The sequence below is a fragment of the Conger conger genome, chromosome 8 (assembly GCF_963514075.1).
Source record: "Conger conger chromosome 8, fConCon1.1, whole genome shotgun sequence".
Classification (NCBI taxonomy): domain Eukaryota; kingdom Metazoa; phylum Chordata; class Actinopteri; order Anguilliformes; family Congridae; genus Conger; species Conger conger.
This window is the reverse complement of record NC_083767.1, coordinates 62,697,989-62,717,830: the sequence shown is the minus strand read 5'-3', so window position 1 is coordinate 62,717,830 and position 19,842 is coordinate 62,697,989. Positions and strand designations below refer to the sequence as shown.

The following is a 19,842-nucleotide window of genomic DNA, read 5'->3' as shown; positions in this document are numbered from 1 at the left end:
GCCAGCCCTGGTCCTGGGGAGCCACAGGGTCTGCTGGTTTTTGTTTTCACCTGAACAACAAAAAACAGCCCCAAGAAACCAGGTGAGCCGAGTTAACTGTGCAATGGACTGCTTTAATGGATCGATTGGTGCTGGGAAACAACAAAAACCAGCAGTCCCTGTGGCTCACCAGTACCAGGTTGGCCACCCCTGATTTAGACCTATATCCCTCTTAAATACAGATGCAAAAATAATAGCCATACTACTGGCATTAAGATTAGAAAAATGTCTCCCATCTATAATAGGAGCTGATCAGAATGGCTTAAGGCATATTATAATATCAGAAGATTGTTAAATATAATTCATGCACGTGATGTCAGGGTTGGGAGGTAGTATCGGTCGTGACCACCAGGGGGGTTTATTATTTTCACCTGGTCCTCGTTAGTGCCAAGGGAGCCTTACCTGTGGAAGGTATTTAAAGCACGCGCTGACTAGCAGTCGACGCTTTGGTGTACACTGTTCGCTCTGTCACCAAGCTGGTCAGCACACGGTAGACTCAGTGATAAAGGAGTCAGGTATTGTGCTGGTTCTGGGTGTTGCATTTAAAAGAAAAGAAAAAGGTAAGGAAGGTGTTCTGCTCGTTGTGTGTTTACACTGCGGACGCCTTCCTGTAGGTTCTTTTGTTTTTCTCTTTTGTTTTCGGCTCGTGTGAGCCTGTGGGTGAGGGACGTTGTCCCCGGTATATATTTTGGTTTGTAAATTTTCCGGAGCTGTGACTCACGGTTGTTTATTTTGTTTACCTCGTCTTTTATACTAGGTTGTACTTTTATTTTGGGATCCCCGGTCCGGGGTTACAGGGCTCGCCTTTTAGGTTGTGTTATTCGCCCTGGTTTTGAAGGGTTGCTTTATTTTCCTTAGCCGTTTTTTGGGGCTATTTTCTTTATTTTATCGGAGCTGTCTCCGAGTTGTTTCCTCTACCTCCCGGGGTTTAGTGGTGGACACGTTCTCCATCATGGAGAGACCAGCGACTAGTTTGGTAGTCGAGATAGGGGATTCCCCACTTGAAGCGGTGGTAGCTGCTCCGCAGGCTGCACTGGTTAGGCAGGAACAGGGGTTGCATGCGTTGCATGCGCAGCAGACTGCTACTACCGAGCATCGGACTATGGTGTTTCAGTGCCAGGACGAAATATTGGCCAGATTAGGTCGGCAGCAGGATGTGCTGTTGGGGCTCGCCGATAGTTTTCGGCAATTGGCGAGCGAGTTCCGATCATCACAGGCACAAGCACCATCCCCTGACACCCCTCAACCGCTCACTCCCCCCAACCGGTCTTACCCATTTACCGACGCATTACACCTGTGGTCAGGGAGCCTAAGCTGCAGCTTCCGCTGCGGTATGGGGGAGAGGTGGGTAAATGTAGGGGGTTCCTCTCTGTGTCGGCGAGTTCTCGGTAGAGTTTCAGGCTCTGGCAGGGGAGACGGGATGGGCGGACGATCCGCTCATGACCCTGTTCACGAGTGCGTTATCAGACCCTGTCAGGGACGCTCTGGCTACCATGGAACCACCGGGGAGTTTAGGGTCGCTCAAAATAACATACTCTATCAAACGCAAGCTTAAGGTATTTTATAAAATTTGGGGGTTTTTCCTACAGTTCCTTGAAAGTGAGGACATACAAGATTCTCTGGATTCAGATCCCTCTGGTTAATAATGGTATTCAATGTCTAGTGTGGTTGTGGGTGTGGACCCAGTTTGAACATCTAAAAGCATTTCTATTCTGTATTGTATTGACCTGTGACACTGTGTTGTAACCACATATTCCCATTCTTTGTTTTTGTAGTTGAGTATCCATATACTATACTGGCAAAGCTGGTGCTTCTACCTCAGCCTTTTTTTTGTTTTTTTTTATATATATATATTTTTTAAATCATTGTAAGATTGTAAACTGTGATGAGAATCCGACATATCTTTCGGTGTTGCACAACGGAGCTGCCTTGGTCCCCTTCTTTTTTCATTATATATGCTTCCCTTAGGTCATGTCATCAGAGAACAATATGTTATTTTCCACAGCTATGCTGATGACACAAAACTATACACTGCAGTTGAGCCAAATGATCCAAATGCATTATGTTCCCTGACTACCTGTCTGTCTGCAATTAATCAATCGATGAACAAGACTTTTTTAAAGTTAAATGAAGATAAGACAGAAATACTTCTAGTTGGCTCCAAAGCCAAACGGGATGCACTTTATAACAGGTTAGGAAATTTGACTCCCCAGGTTAAATCAGAAGTAACATGCCTGGGTGTACTTTTAGACTCTGATCCAAGTTAACATTAACATTAAGTCACATTAACAAGGTGACCAAGGCTGCTTTCTTATACCTGAGAAACACTACCAAGGTACGCCATTTTTATTAGGAAGTCAGGATTCTGAGAAGTTAGTCCATGCTTTTATTTTGAGTAGGCTGGACTATTGGAATGCTCTTTTCACTGGTCCTCAAAAAAAAAGTCAATTGAAAGACTACAATTAATTCAGAACTCTGCTGCAAGACTGAACAAAAACAAGGAAGCAAGAGCATATTATTCCTGTTTTAGCTGCACTGCATTGGTTCCCTGTATCTTTTACAATTGATTTAAAGATTATTTTACTTGTCTACAAAGCTCTGAATTGTTTGGCTCCTCCTTACATTTCATTGTTGTTTTATGTCCCTTCACGAGCCCTCAGGTCGTCTGCAGCTGTTTTTTTTTTCTTCAAAATAGTGCATTGATTGTAATGGCACTGGTTGTTAATGTTTTTTAGATCATTGTTCTATAATTGACACAAAAAATTCTAGTGCTGGTGTTTTTCCTTTGAGACATGTTTGAAGTGGTTTGGTAGTTTTGATCCATTGTGAATGAAAATGATTTGTGAATGAAATGAACTGACAAGCTGCATGTTGGTGCAGTTAATAATAATAATAATAGATTTTATTTGTGGGCGCCTTTCAGAGCACTCAAGGACACCTTACAAGACACAGTAAAAACATCATACAAAAACTAATCAGTCAATAGCACCGACATGTTATATACAACACATATAAAATTATCAACATAAAACATAAAACTGATCAATCAGGGTCAGGTTAAATATGCCAGTGTGAAAAGGTGTGTCTTGAGTCTAGATTTAAAAGTGAGGAGAGTGTCAATGTTGCGAATGTCTTGTGGCAGAGAGTTCCAGAGGCGGGGGGCAGAACGATTAAAGGCTCTAGATCCCATGGTGGTCAGGCGGGGGGCAGATGGTGTGGCAAGTAAGGAGGCAGAGGAGGATCTGAGAGTATGTATGAGGGAATGTGGCTATGGAGGAGTTCAGAGAGATATGAAGGTGCCATGTTATGAAGGGCTTTGAATGTGAGCAGCAAGATCTTAAAATCAATACGGGATTTAACTGGGAGCCAATGAAGTTGCTGGAGAACTGGAGTGATGTGATCAATGGAAGGAGTTCCGGTGATGATACGGGCAGCTGAGTTCTGGACCAGTTGAACTTTATGGAGACACTTGTGTGAAAGACCAAAGAGGATGGAGTTGCAATAATCAATACGGGATGTAACCAGGGCGTGGACAAGAATGGCAGTGCTGGTAGGTGTAAGTGATGGGCGAAGACGATTAATATTGCGTAAGTGGAAGTATGCAGACCGAGTAACATTATTGATGTGTTTTTCAAAGGATAATGTGCTGTCAAGGATGACACCCAGACTCTTAACCTGAGGGGAAAGGGAGACTGTGGAGTTGTCAATGGTGAGGGAGAAACTGTCAGATTTAGCCAAAATGGATTTGGTGCCAACGAGGAGAACCTCTGTTTTTTCACTGTTGAGCTTTAGAAAGTTGATTGAGAACCAGGATTTGATTTCCAGCAAGCAATCGGAGAGGGAAGTGGGCGGAAGAGCGGAGGTGGGCTCAGTGGACAGATAGAGCTGGGTGTCATCCGCGTAGGAATGAAACTGAATCCCATATTTCCTGAAAATATTGCCAAGGGGTAGGAGATAAATAATAAATATATATGAAGAGTTATATGAAGAGTTTTGAAAAGGTGCATTTTTAGCAATTGTAAAAAAACTAATCATAGCAACAAAATTACAGATACAAAGTGGGGAAAAATCCTGAACTGCAGTGAAAGACACTGTCCTCTACCAGGACAACCTCCCCCACCTCTAAGACAAGAAACAAGGCCACCTCTCTGAAGGAGTACTTGTCATTCCATTGACCTCCTCCTCTTCCTCCTCCTCTCACTGCTTGATCTCTATTCTAACATGGATCATCTATCTGCTCCATGTTGTTGCAGGTGGATACACATCCTTACTCCTGCACTATGTAAAATCAACCAATCAATTGAAAGCCCCTGTGAAAAAGGATGATGAAATATTACATTCAATGATAATGTGGTAAAATTGATTTGATTTATCAATTGATTTATCTATCCTAAAACATTCATGATCTAAACTGGGACCCGCAAGGTCGGCGGTTCGATTCCCGGTCTAGTCACAATAAGATCTGCACAGGCCCCTTAACCCTGCATTACTCCAGGGGGGATTGTCTCCTGCTTAGTCTAATCAACTGTACGTTGCTCTGGATAAGAGTATCTGTCAAAGGCCAGAAATGTAACTTATCATTTGGAGTAGTTGGATACATTGGTAGTTAAATGCATTGAAATGGATGACCAGACAGTATTTTCAAATGTAAAGTATGTATTTCATTTCGAAATGCTAACACTTTGAATGTTAAGTTGTGTCATTGTGAACAAGTGATTTGGTTTGTGTCTACAGTTTTGAAAATGACCTCAAACTACTGAAATTAGTGTCCAAGTGATTGTAAAAAACTGTAAGCTCCTTCAGATTGGACATTTCTTATTTCAAACTTCCACAATGAAGAAACATAATATTCATGGAGGGTGACATTTTGCGCTGACATTTTAATAAGTGGTAACAGACTATGGGGTCCGTGAAAATATACTCTCATTAAGATTCTCATGGGCACAAAAAGCACTGCTGCTACAGCACTAGACCCTGACCCCCACCAGGTAGGTCATCAGAGAACTCGAGGTTCTTCTACTATGACAACCTGGGCAATTATAGTGGTCAGAAAATGTCAGGTATTGTGTACAGATCATTATAGCAGTATGCAAAAGTTTGGGCTCTACTCACCTGTATATATGCTTACTGAACTGGTCTTGCTGCAGCTGCCATTTGGAAGAACTGCAGTGATGTGAAAAATATATTCCACCCCAGGTCTCAGATCAGAAAGGACAGCTGTGCTGGTGTTGGGGGCACATTTCTGTAATCTGGGCTCTTCTCCCTCACAGCTGTACTTGATGTGGATCTCATAAGAAACTCCCTCCATGCTGACTGGTCGTTCCCAGCACAGGCTCACTGAGCTGCTCTTCACATCAGTGGCTTCCACCCTCCCAGGGGCACAGGGCTCTATTGGAGAGAACAGAGACGGAGGTTTCAATCTGAGCCATCATTTCTCTTAGTCTGCAAACATTCTGATTCGAGTATTTTGTTTTTTATACTCATTGTATAATCAGACTAATTCAAGCTTACATAAACACTCTAAATTCTCAAAGTTCTCACATCCATAGTGATCCCAGGCTTTCCAGGCCAGGAATTCAAGGCCCTCCCAATCTATCTCTCTTGCTCCGTCTCCCAATGCCAACAAGGAGTCGAAATATAGCCTGTAAGTGTGGGTGCCTGTTTGTGTGTGTGTTTGTCTTTCTCGTCCTCTCTCCCTCTTTCTCTCCCTCTGTCAAACATACAGGCCTGTGGTGTTTGACCAACTTTCATCCCAGCATTCAGGAGATACGGCTCATCTTATCACTAGAGTGTTTGAGAAGACACTTCATCTTGAATCCTGAAAAACATGAAGCTCTGGCAGGCCAAATAATGGTTTCTGATTCCTTACGTTTCTGTTATATGGCCGGCTAGGGCTCACTGTGTGCTCATCCAGTATGCATGCTATATGATAAGGCATAACCAATCATTTAACCAAATATATTTTGCTTCAATGCTTACATATTAGCCGTGCACCAATCACACGTAGAATAATATTTGTATCATTAAAACACAATTTAGATTATAAAATGGCAGGGGCTTCCTCCATCTCTTCAGTTCATGCTTGTCCACCTTGTGTGTGTAGGTACTGGACTCCTTCTGCAGAAAAATAAACCCTCTTCCTTCTTGTATATACCTGGTTGTGCCTGGTCATTATTCATAAGGAGATCATTTCCTCTCTTCAACAATTCCATTTTGCAAGTAAAAGTCCGGGATATGTATGCAATGTTTTAAACATTTACTTGTAAATGTATAAGAGGACAAATTCTAAAGACAACACTTGTTTTACAAGTCAGTATTTAATATCACATATTACTTACATATCACAATGACTAATGTGAGGGCCACAGGCCCATTGTTATTAAGCTCCTTCAGGTTGGACTTTTCTGGAATCAGCCATATTTCAAACTGCTTCCACAATGAGGACACAAAATATTCACGAAGGGAGTGCTGACATTTTAATGAGCGGTAACAGACTAAGGGGTCCCTGAAAATATATTCTCATTAAGATTCTCATGGGCACAAAAAGCACTGCTGCTACAGCACTAGACCCTGACCCCCACCAGGTAGGTCATCAGAGAACTCAGGGTTCTTCTACTATGACAACCTGGGCAATTATAGTGATCCAAAAGTGTCAGGTATTGTGTACGGATCATTACAGCAGTATGCAAAAGTTTGGGCTCTACTCACCTGTATATACGCTTACTGAACTGGTCTTGCTGCAGCTGCCATTTGGAAGAACTGCAGTGATGTTGAAAATATATTCCACCCCAGGTCTCAGATCAGAAAAGACAGCTGTGCTGGTGTTGGGGGCAAATGTCTGTAATCTGGGCTCTTCTCCCTCACAGCTGTACTTGATGTGGATCTCATAAGAAACTCCCTCCATGCTGACCGGTCGTTCCCAGCACAGGCTCACTGAGCTGCTCTTCACATCAGTGGCTTCCACCCTCCCAGGGGCACAGGGCTCTATTGGAGAAAAGGGAGAGCCAATTCAGGATTTCTTCTTGACTACAAGCTTCCCTTTATGGAAAAACTTTCAAAAGTCCAGGATATTTATTCAACCCCATCCACCCTGCTCCAACTTGGTTGAGTCATTGACTTCCTAAATTATTGTTGCGTTCATATTTTTAAGATAATAAAAACTCACGTAATAAGAAGACTCTACACTTGCAAGAACAGCAGTTTAGAATTTTATCACTTCATTATTTGTAATTGTCGTGAACTTTAATTAGTTCCCTTTCTCTGCATTGTATATATTTAAGAAAGATCACACTTAGAATGAATGCTGCTGGTGTCTATTTGATTCACGTATATGGAAGCAAACCACCTCTGTAACAAGACGATGGTAATACTCCTAGAACAGGAAGTCTCCCAGACAGACAAAGGAGTAAAAAGGGGAGGAGTCTACAAGGGAAGTGGTATTGTGATCCAGCGACACCTGCAGGACAGGAGGCATACAGCATGACATGAAAAGTTCTTCTCCATAATGCAGGGCAATAAAACAGCAGGATCACATAATATTCATGGAGGAAGCTCCGCATGCTTTTCTGGAAACAGTTTACAACCCGTCTTGAATCCTGAAAAACATATGACACTGGCAGGCCAAATAATGGTTTCTGATTTGTGATGTTTCTGTGATGTTGAGGGCTAGGGGTCACTGTGTGCTCATTACATATGCATGCTATATAATAAGGCATAACCAATCATTTACCCTGTTATATTTTTATACTATGCTTAAGTATAAGCCATGCACCAATCAGAGGCAGGATTAGGTTTGTATTTTGTAAAACACAATTTAGATTATAAAATGGCAGGGGCAGTCCTCCATCTCTTCAGTTCATGCTTGTCCACCTTGTGTGTGTTGGTACTGGACTCTTTCTGCAGAAAAATAAACCCTCTTCCATCTTGTATGTACCTGGTTGTGCATGGTTATTATCCATAAGGAGATCATTTCCTTTGTTAAACAATTCCATTTTACAAGAAAAAAGGCCAGGATATATATGCAATGTTTTATTAATTTCCTTGTAACTATAAAAGGAAAATATCTGAAGACAACACTTATATACACTTGCACAGCTAAAAAACACTACAGATCCACGTAGGCTGAATCCTTCAGAATCAAATTGTCTTAGATTTTTTCAACGCCAGACATGCAAGGCTTTATTGTCCACAAGTGGACCTTTCCGTTTCACAAGTCAGTATTTAAAGGATCACATATTACTTACTTATCACAATTACTAATGTGAGGGCCACAGGCCCATTGTTATTAAGCTCCTTCAGGTTGGACTTTTCTGGAATCAGCCATATTTCAAACTGCTTCCACAATGAGGACACATAATATTCATGGAGGGCGCACTGACATTTTAATAAGCGGTAACAGACTAAGGGGTCCCTGAAAATATACTCTCATTAAGATTCTCATGGGCACAAAAAGCACTGCTGCTAAAGCACTAGACCCTGACCCCCACCAGGTAGGTCATCAGAGAACTCAGGGTTCTTCTACTATAACAACCTGGTCAATGATAATGATCCAAAAATGTCAGGTATTGTGTACGGATCATTATAGCAGTATGCAAAGGTTTGGGCTCTACTCACCTGTATATACGCTTACTGAACTGGTCTTGCTGCAGCTGCCATTTGGAAGAACTGCAGTGATGTTGAAAATATATTCCACCCCAGGTCTCAGATCAGAAAAGACAGCTGTGGTGGTGTTGGGGGCACATGTCTGTAATCTGGGCTCTTCTCCCTCACAGCTGTACTTGATGTGGATCTCATAAGAAACTCCCTCCATGCTGACTGGTCGTTCCCAGCACAGGCTCACTGAGCTGCTCTTCACATCAGTGGCTTCCACCCTCCCAGGGGCACAGGGCTCTACTGGAGAGAACAGAGACGGAGGTTTCAATCTGAGCCATCATTTCTCTTAGTCTGCAAACATTCTGATTCGAGTATTTTGTTTTTATACTCATTGTATTATCAGACCAATTCAAACTTACATCAACACTCTAAATTCTCAAAGTTCTCACATCCATAGTGATCCCAGGCTTTCCAGGCCAGGAATTCAAGGCCCTCCCAATCTATCTCTCTTGCTCCATCTCCCAATGCCGACAAGGAGTCGAAATATAGCCTGTAAGTGTGGGGGCCGGTTTGTGTGTGTGTTTGTCTTTCTCGTCCTCTCTCCCTCTTTCTCTCCCTCTGTCAAACATACAGGCCTGTGGTCTTTGACCGACTTTCATCCCAGCATTCAGGAGATACGGCTCATCTTATCACTAGAGTGTCTGAGAAGACACTTCATCTTGAATCCTGAAAAACATGAGGCTCTTGCAGGCCAAATAATGGATTCTGATTCCTTATGTTTTTGTGATGTTGACGGCTAGGGCTCACTGTGTGCTCATCCAGTATGCATGCTATATGATAAGGCATAACCAATCATTTACCCAAATATATTTTGCTTCTATGCTTACGTATTAGCCATGCACCAATCACAGGTAGAATTAAGTTTGTATTATTAAAACACCATTTAGATTAAAAAAGGCAGAGACTGCCTACATCTCTTAAGTTCATGCTTGTCAACCTTGTGTGTGTAGGTACTGGACTCTTTCTGCTGAAAAATAAACCCTCTTCCTTCTCATATATACCAGTTTGTGGCTGGTCATTATACATAAGGAGATAATTTCCTCTGTTAAACAATTCCATTTTGCAAGAAAAAGTCCAGGATATATATGCAATGTTTCATTCATTTACTTGGAACTATAAAAGGAAGAAATCTGAAAACAACACTTATATACACTTGCACATCTAAAAAACACGACAGATCCAGGTAGACTGAATCATTGAGAATCATATTTTCTTAAGATTTTTTTGACGCCAGACATTCAAGATATTATTGTCCACAAGTGGACCTTTCCTTTTTACAAGTCAGTATTTAAAGGATCACATATTACTTACTTATCACTATTACTAATGTGAGGGCCACAGGCCCATTGTTATTAAGCTCCTTCGGGTTGGACTTTTCTGGAATCAGCCATATTTCAAACTGCTTCCACAATGAGGACACATAATATTCATGGAGAGAGCGCTGACATTTTAATAAGCGGTAACAGACTAAGGGGTCCCTGAAAATATACTCTCATTAAGATTCTCATGGGCACAAAAAGCACTGCTGCTACAGCACTAGACCCTCACCCCCACCAGGTAGGTCATCAGAGAACTCAGGGTTCTTCTACTATAACAACCTGGTCAATGATAATGATCCAAAAATGTCAGGTATTGTGTACGGATCATTATAGCAGTATGCAAAGGTTTGGGCTCAACTCACCTGTATGTACGCTTACTGAACTGGTCTTGCTGCAGCTGCCATTTGGAAGAACTGCAGTGATGTTGAAAATATATTCCACCCCAGGTCTCAGATCAGAAAAGACAGCTGTGGTGGTGTTGGGGGCACATGTCTGTAATCTGGGCTCTTCTCCCTCACAGCTGTACTTGATGTGGATCTCATAAGAAACTCCCTCCATGCTGACGGGTCGTTCCCAGCACAGGCTCACTGAGCTGCTCTTCACATCAGTGGCTTCCACCCTCCCAGGGGCACAGGGCTCTACTGGAGAGAACAGAGACGGAGGTTTCAATCTGAGCCATCATTTCTCTTAGTCTGCAAACATTCTGATTTGAGTATTTTGTTTTTATACTCATTGTATTATCAGACCAATTCAAACTTACATAAACACTCTAAATTCTCAAAGTTCTCACATTCATAGTGATCCCAGGCTTTCCAGGCCAGGAATTCCAGGCCCTCCCAATCTATCTCTCTTGCTCCATCTCCCAATGCCGACAAGGAGTCGAAATATAGCCTGTAAGTGTGGGGGCCGGTTTGTGTGTGTGTTTGTCTTTCTCGTCCTCTCTCCCTCTTTCTCTCCCTCTGTCAAACATACAGGCCTGTGGTCTTTGACCGACTTTCATCCCAGCATTCAGGAGATACGGCTCATCTTATCACTAGAGTGTCTGAGAAGACACTTCATCTTGAGTCCTGAAAAAAATGAGGCTCTGGCAGGCCAAATAATGGTTTCTGATTCATTATGTCTCTGTGATGTTGACGGCTAGGGGTCACTGTGTGCTCATCCAGTATGCATGCTATATGATAAGGCATAACCAATCATTTACCCTGATATATTTTGCTTCTATGCTTACGTATTAGCCATGCACCAATCACAGGTAGAATTATGCTTGTATTAGTAAAACACCATTGAGATCAAAAAATGGCAGAGACTGCCTCAATCTCTTCAGTTCATGCTTGTCCACCTTGCGTGTGTAGGTACTGGACTCTTTCTGCAGAAAAATAAACCCTCTTCCTTTTTGTATATACCTGGTTGTGCCTGATCATTATACATAAGGAGATCATTTCCTTTGTTAAACAATTCCATTTTGCAAGAAAAAGTCCAGGATATATGTCCAATGTTTTATTCATTTACTTGGAACTATAAAAGGAAGAAATCTGAAGACAACACTTATATACACTTGCACAACTAAAAAAGACGACAGATCCAGGTAGACTGAATCATTGAGAATCATATTCTCTTAGATTTGTTGTGATGCCAGACATTCAATACATTATTGTCCATAAGTGGATTTTTCCTTTTTACAAGTCAGTATTTAAAGGATCACATATTACTTACTTATCACAATTACTAATGTGAGGGCCACAGGCCCATTGTTATTAAGTTCCTTCAGGTTGGACTTTTCTGGAATCAGCCACATTTCAAACTGCTTCCACAATGAGAACACATAATATTCATGGAGGGAGTGCTGACATTTTAATGAGCGGTAACAGACTAAGGGGTCCCTGAAAATATACTCTCATTAAGATTCTCGTGGGCACAAAAAGCACAGCTGCTACAGCACTAGACCCTGACCCCCACCAGGTAGGTCATCAGAGAACTCAGGGTTCTTCTGCTATAACAACCTGGGCAATTATAGTGGTCAGAAATGTCAGGAAATTGTCAGGCATTGTGTACAGATCATCATAGCAGTATGCAAAAGTTTGGGCTCTACTCACCTGTATATACGCTTACTGAACTGGTCTTGCTGCAGCTGCCATTTGGAAGGACTGCAGTGATGTTGAAAATATATTCCACCCCAGGTCTCAGATCAGAAAGGACAGCTGTGCTGGTGTTGGGGGCACATTTCTGTAATCTGGGCTCTTCTCCCTCACAGCTGTACTTGATGTGGATCTCATAAGAAACTCCCTCCATGCTGACCGGTCGTTCCCAGCACAGGCTCACTGAGCTGCTCTTCACATCAGTGGCTTCCACCCTCCCAGGGGCACAGGGCTCTATTGGAGAAAAGTTACAGCAAATTCATCATTTCTCCTTGAATACAAGCTTCCATTTATGGAAAAACTTTCAAAAGTCCAGGAAATTTATTCAACCCCATCCACCCTGCCCCAACTTGGTTGAGTCGTTGACTTCCTAAATTATCGTTGCATTCATTTTTTTTAAGATAATAAAAACTCACGTAATAAGAAGACTCTACGCTAGCTAGATTTTTATCACTTCATTATTTGTAATTGTCGTGGTACTGTCGAGGACCCGGCCCTAGGCCCCCCTGATGAGAGATTGACGGGGGATGGGTTAGGAAGGAATGCATGGTTAACCCCTCGCACACGCCATCGAGGTGGTAGCAAGAACGCCCGTAAGAGGAAAGATATGTGATTCAAGATAAATGTACAACCGTATATGGACACTGAGGAGTCTGAAGTCAGAGGACTTAGATTTAGGGTTTTTGAGAGCAAGGCTAAAGGCCCGACTGAGGCCATGCGTAGAATATGTTCTAGCATGACTGTGGAAGATGCTCAACATGCTGAACGGGTAATTGGTGACCCAGGGAGTTTGGCGTTCAAGGAAACGGTAGGTGTGATAACATACTTAGTTGACACATGTGGGCTTGCTCCTACAGGGGAGGAGCACAATGCCTGGTTAAAGCAACAGGATGAGGAAAACAATGAAGATAATTGGGAGATCAAAGAGTATGAGGAGATGGAAAAATGTAGGAGAGATAAGGAAAACGGAAGGGATGTCAATACCGAAAGAAGATTAAGAGGCTTCAAGGGCCTTCCTGATTATAGCACAAATAATTTATCGGATAGATTCAAAGGACTAACAGTGGAGGAGTTAAATGATGAATTACACTCAGCTATTAGCTGGATTTCTTTTGTAGATCCCTTAAAGCGCCACAAAAAGGGGCACCTGAAGAGTGTATTGAGATGGTGGCAGGCACTAACTTCTGGCTTGCATGAGGTCAAGGTGTGGAGGAAGTCAAGGAGAGACTATGAAATTGAAACAGACACCAGTGATGAATAGATTCCTTAAAAAAATACAAAAAAGCTAGTGTTTTTCCACTCGTATATTGAGATGGTGGAAATTCCCAACCGGGGGGGCACATGAGATAAAGTATTGGGGAAATTTCCTTTGAGGTATGAGAAAATGACAGTGAGACAAACAATAGTGATGAATATGTTCATTAAAAAAGTTGCATAAGAGATAAATGTCTTCCCACTCGGTATACTGGGGACATTTCTTATCAAAAAAAGGTACACTCTTATACGAATAAAGGATATATAAGGAATAAGCTTTTAGACCTTAGGATAGCATCTTAGAATTTTGCTTCACAAGATATCTATGAGCAACACAGAACAACTATAATCAAGCTTGAGTGGTAATTATAATCTAAATTACTTATATAAGTAGGAAAAGTAGCACATAGAAGTTCAACTTTATGAGTTTCCTTTTATTTTTATGTCTTTTATTTCTCATTAAGGTACTATATAATGTAGAAAAATGTAGAGAAGTTTTTATAGTTTAGATAAATATAATATTCTAGGAATAGTTTCTTTTAAACGTCCAGAAGGGGGAGCTATAGGATAAGGCTAAGGCCAAAGAGGATGGGTATTTGAGGGGTGTACCTTGAATTTTAACATCATGGTGGAAAGGTAAATTAGAAAGAGCTAAAGGGGTATATGTAACTTGCATGTGATCAGCAAACTGAAAGATGATATATATCCTGTAATCTGTATAACTATATTCTTTTGATTGATTATAATGAAGTATATCTTACTATAATCATATGTGATGAAGGTTCTTTTAGAGGAATACATTGCACACAGGACATCGTATACCAGATTTGCAGTACGTTAATGAGTTCCCTTTCTCTGCATAGTGTATATTTAACAAAGATCACACTTAGAATGAATGCTGTTGGTCTCTACTTCATTCATGTATACGGAAGCAAACCACCTCTGTAGCAAGATGATGGTAATACTCCTAGAACAGGAAGTCTCCCAGACAGACATCGGAGTAAAAAGGGGAGGAGTCTACAAGGGAAGTGGTATTGTGATCCAGCGACACCTGCAGGACAGGAGGCATACAGCATGACCTGAAAAGTTCTTCTACATAATGCAGGGCAATAAAACAGCAGGATCACATAATATTCATGGAGGAAGCTCCACATACTACGCTAACAGTTTACAACCCGTCTTGAATCCTGAAAACATATGACACTGGCAGGCCAAATAATGGTTTCTGATTCATTACGTTTCTGTGATGTTGACGGCTAGGGGTCACTGTGTGCTCATTACATACGCATGCTATATAATAAGGCATAACCAATCATTTACCCTGTTATATTTTTATACTATGCTTAAGTATAAGCCATGCACCAATCAGAGGCAGGATTAGGTTCGTATTTTGTAAAACACAATTTAGATTATAAAATGGCAGGGGCAGTCCTCCATCTCTTCAGTTCATGCTTGTCCACCTTGTGTGTGTTGGTACTGGACTCTTTCTGCAGAAAAATGAACCCTCTTCCATCTTGTATGTACCTGGTTGTGCGTGGTTATTATCCATAAGGAGATCATTCCAAAAATGTCAGGTATTGTGTACGGATCATTATAGCAGTATGCAAAGGTTTGGGCTCTACTCACCTGTATATACGCTTACTGAACTGGTCTTGCTGCAGCTGCCATTTGGAAGAACTGCAGTGAGGTTGAAAATATATTCCACCCCAGGTCTCAGATCAGAAAAGACAGCTGTGGTGGTGTTGGGGGCACATGTCTTTAATCTGGGCTCTTCTTCCTCACAGCTGTACTTGATGTGGATCTCATAAGAAACTCCCTCCATGCTGACCGGTCGTTCCCAGCACAGGCTCACTGAGCTGCTCTTCACATCAGTGGCTTCCACCCTCCCAGGGGCACAGGGCTCTACTGGAGAGAACAGAGACGGAGGTTTCAATCTGAGCCATCATTTCTCTTAGTCTGCAAACATTCTGATTCGAGTATTTTGTTTTTATTCTCATTGTATTATCAGACCAATTCAAACTTACATAAACACTCTAAATTCTCAAAGTTCTCACATCCATAGTGATCCCAGTCTTTCCAGGCCAGGAATTCAAGGCCCTCCCAATCTATCTCTTTTGCTCTGTCTCCCAATGCCAACAAGGAGTCGAAATATAGCCTGTAAGTGTGGGTGCCTGTTTGTGTGTGTGTTTGTCTTTCTCATCCTCTCTCCCTCTTTCTCTCCCTCTGTCAAACATACAGGCCTGTGGTCTTTGACCGACTTTCATCCCAGGCTTCAGGAGATACGGCTCATCTTATCACTAGAGTGTCTGAGAAGACACTTCATCTTGAATCCTGAAAAACATATGACACTGGCAGGCCAAATAATGGTTTCTGATTTGTGATGTTGCTGTAATGTTGAGGGCTAGGGGTCACTGTGTGCTCATTACATACGCATGCTATATAATAAGGCATAACCAATCATTTAACCTGTTATATTTTTATACTATGCTTAAGTAGAAGCCATGCACCAATCAGAGGCAGGATTAGGTTTGTATTTTGTAAAACACAATTTAGATTATAAAATGGCAGGGGCAGTCCTCCATCTCTTCAGTTCATGCTTGTCCACCTTGTGTGTGTTGGTACTGGACTCTTTCTGCAGAAAAATAAACCTTCTTCCTTCTTGTATATACCTGGTTGTGCGTGGTTATTATCCATAAGGAGATCATTTCCTTTGTTAAACAATTCAATTTTACAAGAAAAAAGGCCAGGATATATATGCAATGTTTTATTAATTTCCTTGTAACTATAAAAGGAAAAAATCTGAAGACAACACTTATGTACACTTGCACAGCTAAAAAACACTACAGAACACGTAGGCTGAATCCTTCAGAATCAGATTGTCTTGGATTTTTTCAACGCCAGACATTCAAGGCTTTATTGTCCACAAGCGGACCTTTCCGTTTCACAAGTCAGTATTTAAAGGATCACATAATACTAATGTGAGGGCCACAGGCCCATTGTTATTAAGCTCCTTCGGGTTGGACTTTTCTGGAATCAGCCATATTTCTAACTGCTTCCACAATGAGGACACATAATATTCATGGAGGGAGCGCTGGCATTTTAATAAGCGGTAACAAACTAAGGGGTCCCTGAAAATATATTCTCATTAAGATTCTCATGGGCACAAAAAGCACTGCTGCTACAGCACTAGACCCTGACCCCCACCAGGTAGGTCATCAGAGAACTCAGGGTTCTTCTACTATAACAACCTGGTCAATGATAATGATCCAAAAATGTCAGGTATTGTGTACGGATCATTATAGCAGTATGCAAAGGTTTGGGCTCTACTCACCTGTATATACGCTTACTGAACTGGTCTTGCTGCAGCTGCCATTTGGAAGAACTGCAGTGATGTTGAAAATATATTCCACCCCAGGTCTCAGATCAGAAAAGACAGCTGTGGTGGTGTTGGGGGCACATGTCTGTAATCTGGGGTCTTCTCCCTCACAGCTGTACTTGATGTGGATCTCATAAGAAACTCCCTCCATGCTGACCGGTCGTTCCCAGCACAGGCTCACTGAGCTGCTCTTCACATCAGTGGCTTCCACCCTCCCAGGGGCACAGGGCTCTATTGGAGAAAAGTTACAGCAAATTCATCATTTCTCCTTGAATACAAGCTTCCATTTATGGAAAAACTTTCAAAAGTCCAGGATATTTATTCAACCCCATCCGCCCTGCCCCAACTTGGTTGAGTCGTTGACTTCCTAAATTATCGTTGCATTCATCTTTTTAAGATAATAAAAACTCACGTAATAAGAAGACTCTACGCTAGCGAGAACAGCAGTTTAGATTTTTATCACTTCATTATTTGTAATTGTCGTGGTACTGTCGAGGACCCGGCCCTAGGCCCCCCTGATGAGAGATTGACGGGGGATGGGTTAGGAAGGAATGCATGGTTAACCCCTCACACACGCCATCGAGGTGGTAGCAAGAACGCCCGTAAGAGGAAAAATATGTGATTCAAGATACATGTACAACCGTATATGGACACTGAGGAGTCTGAAGTCAGAGGACTTAGATTTAGGGTTTTAGAGAGCAAGGCTAAAGGCCCGACTGAGGCCATGCGTAGAATATGTTCTAGCATGACCGTGGAAGATGCTCAACATGCTGAACGGGTAATTGGTGACCCAGGGAGTTTGGCGTTCAAGGAAACGGTAGATGTGATAACATACTTAGTTGACACGTGTGGGCTTGCTCCTACAGGGGAGGAGCACAATGCCTGGTTAAAGCAACAGGATGAGGAAAACAATGAAGATAATTGGGAGATCAAAGAGTATGAGGAGATGGAAAAATGTAGGAGAGATAAGGAAAACGGAAGGGATGTCAATACCGAAAGAAGATTAAGAGGCTTCAAGGGCCTTCCTGATTATAGCACAAATAATTTATCGGATAGATTCAAAGGACTAACAGTGGAGGAGTTAAATGATGAATTACACTCAGCTATTAGCTGGATTTCTTTTGCAGATCCCTTAAAGCGCCACAAAAAGGGGCACCTGAAGAGTGTATTGAGATGGTGGCAGGCACTAAGTTCTGGCTTGCATGAGGTCAAGGTGTGGAGGAAGTCAAGGAGAGACTATGAAATTGAAACAGACACCAGTGATGAATAGATTTCTTAAAAAAATACAAAAAAGCTAGTGTTTTTCCACTCGTATATTGAGATGGTGGAAATTCCCAACCGGAGGGGCACATGAGATAAAGTATTGGGGAAATTTCCTTTGAGGTATGAGAAAATGACAGTGAGACAAACAATAGTGATGAATATGTTCATTAAAAAAGTTGCATAAGAGATAAATGTCTTCCCACTCGGTATACCGGGGACATTTCTTATCAAAAAAGGTACACTCTAATACGAATAAAGGATATATAAGGAATAAGCTTTTAGACCTTAGGATAGCATCTTAGAATTTTGCTTCACAAGATATCTATGAGCTGTTGAAGAAAGAGCAACGCAGAACAACTATAATCAAGCTTGAGTGGTAATTATAATCTAAATTACTTATATAAGTAGGACAAGTAGCACATAGAAGTTCAACTTTATAAGTTTCCTTTTATTTTTATGTCTTTTTTTTCTCATTAAGGTACTATATAAGGTAGAAAAATGTAGAGAAGTTTTTATAGTTTAGATAAATATAATATTCTAGGAATAGTTTCTTTTAAACGTCCAGAAGGGGGAGCTATAGGATAAGGCTAAGGCCAAAGAGGATGGGTATTTGAGGGGTGTACCTTGAATTTTAACATCATGGTGGAAAGGTAAATTAGAAAGAGCTAAAGGGGTATATGTAACTTGCATGTGATCAGCAAACTGAAAGATGATATATATCCTGTAATCTGTATAACTCTATTCTTTTGATTGATTATCATAAAGTATATCTTACTATAATCATATGTGAGAAAGGTTCTTTTAGAGGAATACATTGCACACAGGACATCGTATACCAGATTTGCAGTACTTTAATGAGTTCCCTTTCTCTGCATTGTGTATATTTAACAAAGATCACACTTAGAATGAATGTTGTTGGTCTCTACTTTATTCATGTATACGGAAGCAAACCACCTCTGTAGCAAGATGATGGTAATACTCCTAGAACAGGAAGTCTCCCAGACAGACATGGGAGTAAAAAGGGGAGGAGTCTACAAGGGAAGTGGTATTGTGATCCAGCGACACCTGCAGGACAGGAGGCATACAGCATGACCTGAAAAGTTCTTCTACATAATGCAGGGCAATAAAACAGCAGGATCACATAATATTCATGGAGGAAGCTCCACATACTACGCTAACAGTTTACAACCCGTCTTGAATCCTGAAAACATATGACACTGGCAGGCCAAATAATAGTTTCTGATTTGTGATGTTTCTGTGATGTTGAGGGCTAGGGGTCACTGTGTGCTCATTCAGTACGTATGCTATATAATAAGGCATAACCAATCATTTACCCTGTTATATTTTTATACTATGATTAAGTATAAGCCATGCATCAATCAGAGGCAGAATTGGGTTTGTATTTTGTAAAACACAATTTAGATTATAAAATGGCAGGGGCTTCCTCCATCTCTTCAGTTCATGCTTGTCCACCTTGTGTGTGTACGTACTGGACTCTTTCTGCAGAAAAATAAACCCTCTTCCTTCTTGTATATACCTGGTTGTGCATGGTCATTATCCATAAGGAGATCATTTCCTCCTTTCAACAATTCCATTTTACAAGAAAAAAGGCCAGGATATGTATGCAATGTTTTATTAATTTCCTTGTAACTATAAAAGGAAAATATCTGAAGACAACACTTTTATACACTTGCACAGCTAAAAAACACTACAGATCCAGGTACGCTGAATCCTTCAGAATCAGATTGTCTTCGATTTTTTCAACGCCAGACATTCAAGGCTTTAGATAGATAGATAGATAGAT

General features: G+C 41.4%; 1 protein-coding gene across 1 annotated transcript in view; it reads right to left on the bottom strand.

Annotated features, from left to right (window-relative positions):
* LOC133135054 (up-regulator of cell proliferation-like) overlaps positions 1-19,842 on the bottom strand; it is a 135,253-nt gene that overhangs the window by 62,490 nt on the left and 52,921 nt on the right. The gene's annotated exons all lie outside the window — the stretch shown is intronic.